The sequence below is a fragment of the Mycteria americana genome, chromosome 3 (assembly GCF_035582795.1).
Source record: "Mycteria americana isolate JAX WOST 10 ecotype Jacksonville Zoo and Gardens chromosome 3, USCA_MyAme_1.0, whole genome shotgun sequence".
Lineage (NCBI taxonomy): Eukaryota > Metazoa > Chordata > Aves > Ciconiiformes > Ciconiidae > Mycteria > Mycteria americana.
The window spans coordinates 37,512,441-37,520,440 of NC_134367.1; the positions used below are offsets into that span (position 1 = coordinate 37,512,441).

Consider the following 8,000-nt stretch of genomic DNA (forward strand, 5'->3'; position numbering starts at 1 on the left):
ATCATTTGAAAGCAGCACAACGCATGCTTTTGTAAAGAGAGTAATTTACTTATTACAGCTCTCCCCAGAAATATTTCAGTTCCTGTTGGCCTTTATTTAGCTCTATCCCCTAAAATTAAGGCTACGATTAATTCTGAAAGTACAGTTCTTAACTTCAGTTTATTCCTCTGCCCCCTGTAAAAGGGCAAGATAGTTGATGTGTAAAACCTTTGGTACTCCTAGCTGAAACTCGGCTCTCTTTGAACCTCTCCTCTCAGATTTGGAAGGAAATTAATCCCCGTCCTGAGTCACGATAAACTGAACATGTGCTGTGGTCACCTCTAACAAAATAGATTGTTCAACATAAAACATGCTTAGGAATGGTTTATTTCATCATAGGAAAAAAAATACACGAGTTTTATCCTGGTGTCTGTTTGCTCAAGTTTAAAAAGGAAATTTGTTGTGTGGATGTACATTACATGTACAAACACTGAAGTACTTCAGTCATGAGGATAGATTTTTTTCAACCATGGCTGCATGATGTATTTTGATCCATCATATCCACTGAAATATGCTTTCATATCAGGGTGTTGTACCTGAGAAAAGAATATTTCAAGTTAAATAAGCACCAGAATTAGCAATAAATACAAACTGATACTTAAAAGAATCATTAAAGTTACTACAGTTAACTTTTTGAAAGCTCCTGATTAGTTTTTAAACACATAAAGATACGATACTTTCAGTGGGATTTTCCGTGTACCTTAACCTAATTTATGTCATCAGAACAGTGGCTTTCTCAAACTGGCAAAGTACTCTACAAATGTTGAACATATGAGATATTACGTGCTGGACCTACATCGGCATTGATGTTTTAAAATCAGCACTGTTTCTTATTGAAGTAGTTGCCACTCATCTGTTGCTGGTAGAGCTATTTGTCATTTTTTTCAGCTGGATCACTTATCTAATCCAATTAGGCAGCAGGAACAGTAAAGAAGCAGTCAAGGAAATGGTGAAGACACACCAAGTTGATGGCCTTTGCCACCCCAATGTCCAACTTGAAGATGCAAATCCACAAAGGGCAATCCAAGTTACGTGCCTTGTCATGATGCAGAAAGCCTACAGCGAGCGGGTTAGAACTGTCAACTGGGAAAGGGTTAGGACAAGTCTAAGCACGTTCTCATCAGTCTCGACTCTTCAGGAAATTACTCTGGCTACTAGGCCGTAGGAAAGGCTGAGTGAAGGCAATCCACAGACCTTCTTTTGAACTTGAGGTATAGGCATGACTCACCATTTGTAATGAATCTCAACTAGACAACTTTCAAATATCTCATTTTGTGAGCTTGTTACCATCCGTTCCCATAATAATCTCTGGGAAGAATTAGCCTGTCATGCAGGTGAATAAAGCAATCTGATACCTTGTGTAACCTAGCCTTTAAGGTAAGTGTTTAAGGTGAAGTATCTGTTTCTGCCCATGGACTATAAAGGTAATGGAAGGTAGCCAGCTGACTGACAAGGTGCATTTTTTAGACACGTAAGTTAAGAGTGGTCAGAACCCAATTTTAAATACTTATGACACTTAATCTGGGATAGCATAGCTTCCACTCCTAAGTTCAGGCATGCTAGCACATTTTATATTACAATCAGTGGCTAAAACAGAAACAAGGACTGGAACTAAGGCTTCTCCCAAATAAAAGAGGTAATGGCGTCACACTGTTCTGAGGCCCCACTGACTGAGGGGGGTCCTTTATGTGCAGTTGCACAGTGTCAAGAGAGAGCACGGAGAGTTCAGGCCAGCCTAACTTACACAATTCCTTTGGGGGGTTCTCCTGAAAGGCAAAAGATGCCCATTTGAATCCCCTCTGTTTGACTAGACCAAGCACCTCCTATTAGACAAATGGTTCAGCTACTTGCTCTTATTTTAAATACAGATACTGCCACTATCCACAATTTAAAAGAAGACATCCACAATAGCGCTGGATCCCTTGCAAAAAGCCATCTGTATGTGGCATGCATGCCTGAAGGCCGTTTTCTGGATCAGAGTCTCTGACTAGTTTAAGAATCAAGTGCACCTTACATAAGCTAGAAATCAAAAGCTGCCGAGACCGTGATACACAAAACAGAATTTTTGGCTCCCAGAGAGTTTTGCAGTTAAGAAGGGAGATATTATTCAGTCTGGGCAGCAGCTGAGCAGAAGCTGTTTGAAATGCAGATTTTTCAGAGTGGAATTGAGAAACCAATATACTTTGCTAGATGCAGCAGAAAGAGATTAAACGACTCGTCCAACTTTGATAGGTCAGTGAAATCCCAAAACAAAAGTCCATGTCTGCAACAGCCTGTACATAACAGAAGTCAAGTTGCTAAAACACTTACAAAACTAGGCAGTTGGATATTCTGAAGTAGGCAATACCTGGGTTTGGTCATTTATCACCTTTCAAAGACACATACTTGCAAGTACAGCAGTAATTTGTTTATCTACTTTCTCTATTAGTTTTCACTAACTTCGCAAAATAGATAGTATCTATTAAGCCAAAAAGTCAGCCAACTTTTAAACGTACTGGATAACAAACAAGTTGCAACTGAACAAAAAATAAATACTACCTCTAATCCCATAATAATTGTTATCTCTTCCTCAGGAATGTAAGCTGTAGATTTGCCAAATCCATTTGCTTTGTTAATTAGAATTCGATAGTGCGGAGTATCTTTTAGATCCTGTAAAAATAGAAGGAAAATAAATAGCCTCAAGGGGAGATGATGACTAAAGATTACATTATATAATCAGTTAACTCTCACTAGGCTTACAGAACCTAAACCCACTCAATATACACATACAGCAAGTTCATTTTTATGATCTTACCAACATCAGTTTGGAAAAATAAATATATAAAGCCATCAAAACTAATACATGATGTTCTTGCATATCTGAAACAATTTTTAAGAGTCAAGATTTCAGTTAACCTTTTCTCCCATAGATCTTGCAAGAAACATGACTTAGAATATCCCTGCTTTTTGTATATAGGTCCTGTAACAATTTGTTAGTCACCCTTCTTCCTTCAGCAGTGGCAACAGCGAACACCAGAGAGAAAGAGGCACATTCAGAGCATAATACCACCTCTGACAATCTTGGTCCCAGTCCTGGACAGAGCTAAGGCAACTTCCATGTATATATAAAAATCTTCCAGCCAAGAAAGAAGTGTGGCTTACTATTATTTTTACAGTGCCTATGAACCCAAATCATGGGCCAGGGTCCCACTGTGCTTACTACTATCCATAAACATTCCTGCCCAAAGCAACCCACCATCTAAACACAAAAAAGTGATGGATGAATACAGACAGATAACTGGCATTTATGAAGCAGTTAGTATCGATCAATGTCACAGCAGTGACCTCTGCTCAACAATGTACTGAAGAACTGAAAGTCAGAGAAAGGCAAGGAAAAGTTGGGCTGAAAGCCTGGCTAATGTTTAGACGGGATTTACAAGGACCAAGCTTAGTAGTTGCCCCGTAAAGGTCAGAAGGCATTTTGCACAGCTGATGCACGTAACATGAAAAGGCAAAGGCAAGTTAAAAAAAAAAAAAAAAAAAGACACACAGTTAAACCACATGTCATCACTACTGAAATTAAAACAATAAAGATGAACACAAGGTCACTGGGAGAACAGAACAATATAAGGTACCTAAAAAGAATCAGAACGCCTGATGGGAAATTCACGGGTGTTCCGTTGGTGACAACAATACTGAGAGGAGAAAAGGAGAGGAGAAAAGAAAGCAAGGATGCAGGTGTTTTAGAAGCCAAAAATGAGTGGCAGGTGGATAAAATTACAGTGGGGAAGGAACAAAACGCACAAAGCAGGACTGAATGTCTGCTCCCAGCTGAACATGAATTCTCTGCTACAGGCAGAGTTTCTCATTTTTAGTCCTCTTTGACTTAATGATTCATGCATTGCTGCCGCTTAAGCAGCATGTCAGTGGCCAACCCACGGAGTATGCAGCACTGTATTATCAGAGCAGCACTGTCAACAAAGATGTAGCATCTGATTTTCAAATACAACAAAGACTTAGGCTAGAGAATTTCAAAAGTTTCAGGAATTCTAACAAAAATACGTTGTTAAATAGATTTACATTCCAAGTGTCCAGATCCCCCAAAACATTGCTTTCTAACCGAAACTGATTAAACACAAAGGATTACTTGCATTTCTTAGGTGCAATGAAGATGTTACCAATTATACCTACGCTGGAGGACGCGATAAAAGATTTAACAGCCTCTCAACTTTAGTAGCACACCACGAGAAATCCATTCAAACATTACAGGTTGACATTGCTACTTTAAATACAACACTGTGTATTAAAAGCGAGTAATTTTAATTCGAGACATGTCAAGTACAACCCTGACCAGCGAAGCTTAACCAATCAGTGGTGCAAAAGCAAAGCTCTACTGGGACGACAGCGCAGAGAAAGCGGAGGTATCGCTCAGCTGCACAGGTGATATGGGACTCTTAAGTATTTTCCATTAGGTTAGCAGGAAGTCTGTCTGTAACAGTGTTTCTGAGATTTTTTTTTTTTAACCTGAGTTATTCTGTGTATGTATTAATAAAGAGTTTAATACATTCAAACCTGTTTCGCTGGAGGATATTGGTGGTGTAGCCATTCTTCTGGAGCATTAGCTTTTACATCCCATCCAACAATGACTCCTGAATAGCCAAACCTTTTGTGAACTATTACCTGTCCCACACTGAACTGAATATATTCAGGCTTTGGACTGCGAACATGAGTTGATTCTAATTTTACAAAGAAAGAGACTTAGCAAGGATAAGTGGTTGATCAAGTATATTAAACATTTAAACAGACATTCTCCTGACTTCTACCAGAAGAGAAGTGATAGTTAGATTAACAGGCAAAGTAAAAAAGGGAACAGGTACTTTGGTTTTCCCCCCCCAGAATGTTACTATGATATTTGACAAAGCAGCATCCACCAAGGAACGCATTTTTCTATTTGTATGCCTTTGATACTACATAGGGGTCTTAACAGAGTTTTGGAAAGCATAAACTCATATATGTATTGACAATTACTTAAGCCTGACATACGATATTTTACAGTGCTTACACATGCTAACTGATTTTGCCATTATTTTTTTCCAGTTTAAGTCACAGAATTCTTCTATTCAGTTTGACTGCAGGGAATTTCTTCCCAGGAGCAGACTGATCAACTGTTTCTTTTTCCTTTTATGAAGTTGATCTAAATCAGTTCATTTGAATCAAGTGAAAGCTATACCACTGTTTCATACATCAACACAAAATAGGCACGCTACGATCTATTCAACAAAATAGATACATACATATAGTATATCATACTGATACTGTTGCACAACACAGGGTGAAAAGGCCTCGGATTTTACATTTTCCATTTTGCTTACTGAACATTATCAATAACGTTTAGAGAGAAGAAAAAAAAAGACTACCATTTACAAAGCAAGTATAGAAATCCACTATAGAAGACCTTATAGAAGACAATATCACAAGCAAAATCCAAAGGGATTGCAAAGACTCCAATACCTGCAAAATAAGAATGAGTTTCTGCTTCATTGTCGCCAATTTTAGTTTTCTTTTCTCCATAGTACCAATTCCTAAAATGTAAAATTAATAACCCAACATTCAAACAAGTTCTTTAGAAACTGAGTGTTAGGATAATTGTCCTTCTGATTGTTACTATCTTAGGCGTTTGTCTGAATAGAGGGATACTGCAAAGGCTTTGATACAAAATTCTTCACAATTTGAAGCCCAAGCAGAATGAGAGTTTCACATTAAAATTGCTTTTAAGCAATACACAAGACAAAGGAATTTGTTCCAACAGGAGAAAAGAGTATGAATCTAATTTCTTTGGATATGCAACTCTACAGCTGCATTGTAACTTTTATATCACAGGAAACCCATTTATTTTCTACAGGTGAGCAAATACTGTTCTGAACTCTAACAAACAGAGTGATTCTTCAGTATGTTTTGTAAATTCTATTGTGAAATCTTTAAAGACTGGTTAACATTGGTATGGATGAGGTGTCTAGCAATGAGTCCCAGCTTAAGGCTACAGTAAGTATAACTTCTTCTGCACTAGGCTGAATTTCATGTGAATTTAAAGGGTGGGGGCTAGGGGAGGGACATCTTTAAAAAGGTGAAACAGCTTATGGTTTACATTGCCATTGTGAAAAAGAGAAAGCGTAAAGAAACAATGAGCAAACACAACATTTAGTGGGGAGGAGCTTTCAAATATTCCTTCTGCTGGCAATGGAACAGGAGCAGTCTGTGAACAGATGTATTTGCGTTAAGACTCTCCATCCATACCAGTCAGCAACCTGTTGGTGCCAACCAACTATAGGCTGTCCTACTCTCCTTCCTCTTTTATGGTGTTGACCACCTTCCCTCTTTCAGTCTTACTCCCTTCACCCTACCTGGAAGAAAGTAAGAGCAGGTTCCACAACCGTGCAAACAATACTTGTTTTAAAAAGTCTTGGTTTAGCTCAAATCTGTAGGAAGACTTCAAGTTAACAAATACCTTTTTTACAGGAATGGGCAAATATTCTGACTTGTCAGGCCGCATTGTTGAAAACAGCAGCTAATATAGTAGGTTTGGAAGGTCTCAAGTGTCAACATATTTTTAGGATAACCAACTCTTTATTTATAAAGATATTCAGAAGACACAAGCAGCTCCAAAGGATCATTTGCTCTTTGAAGGCTTTATCTTTAGATATGCCTGGAGCTTTCCACAAAGCTGCAAAAATGGTGAACCTAAGAAAAGCACAGTTTCTGTTTCCATCCATATACTGTGCCCCTAGGCTTTCCTGGGGGCAAAACGAAGTCTGAATCTTCCACAGTTCAGATGACTTGACATCCTTGATTATTGTACATGGCTCAGTAATAAAGGAGCTTTGAAGGTCCAGACAAGGTAAAACCTTTGGAGTATTTCCACTATATAAGAATTAAATCTCACAAACAAGCCTCTTAACTTCCCCAACAAACATATCCAAGCAACAGTTTTCTTAAATTAAAGTGGCGTATATATAAATGGATATAATCTTACTTTTTCTAGACCAACTCACTGTCACATGTCCAATAATCAAGTTTCCCCTTCTTCCTACACCCACAGATTTCCCATCTGCATTTTCTAATTCAATTTCAAGTTTTCTTGAACTACCATATGCAGCATAAGATGTCCATCCCATGTTGTAGGATCTGATCCTACAAACATGTAGCTGCTTACAATCATTAATATGATTAATCCTCCTGACTTCACAATCAGATAAATTTAAAATAGAGGGTCACGTATAGAATTACTGCCATGATTTATATTTAGTTTCGCATGGAGTTCAAATTGCACGTTTGTGTAGAATATAGGCAAAAGGTTTTCTTAAAACTGGTAGAAAGTCCCAAATGAGTCTCAACAAGAAAATAAGAGACCTTTCGCCTTTGTTACTTATGTCACCCCTACAGCATACCTTCCTGTTAAGAAGAGGCCATGCTTGAAATTATTAAGTGCAGACAGTATGTAACATCCTACCTTGTCTTTGATAGCCACAGCTTTAAACGATCTGCCCACGCATCCAGATTCAAGTAGGATTTTGTAAAGCTGCTCCAAGAGGCAATTATCCTTTAGTAGTAAAAATGATCATCACATTGTTTTAAAAACCTTCTCTAGTATTTGTATATAACTTTTATAATATTTAAACTTTAAGGCTTCGCTTCTGTAGCAAACAGGAAAAAAAAAAGTCAGTGACCAGGAACAAGTTCTCCTCAAGATTAATATCTAGACTGCAAATGAATATTCTTTCAATGGTCACTTGTACCAGTAAACCATATGTAAATTTTGGAAAATGTCATTTTTCATGACCAGGTTACTTGCTTTCTGTACTCAGACCATAGGAATTGCTAAATTGCATCAGATTCTGCAGTTTCAACTCTTACTTGAGATGAGTGAGCATGAGGTATTTCAAAAATGGTGCACATAATCAAAAGGCTATTGAAAAATAGCCTAA

The 8,000-nt window shown here is 37.9% G+C and overlaps 1 long non-coding RNA gene across 1 annotated transcript; it reads right to left on the bottom strand.

Moving 5' to 3' along the window:
* Positions 1-424: 424 nt before the first annotated feature.
* LOC142408139 (uncharacterized) lies at positions 425-4,747 on the bottom strand. Its single transcript, XR_012775164.1, has 3 exons — positions 4,591-4,747; positions 2,578-2,688; positions 425-575 (listed from the first exon to the last, which is right to left on the bottom strand). It is a non-coding gene; the product is annotated as an uncharacterized LOC142408139 (long non-coding RNA).
* Between the last annotated feature and the right edge of the window lie 3,253 nt (positions 4,748-8,000).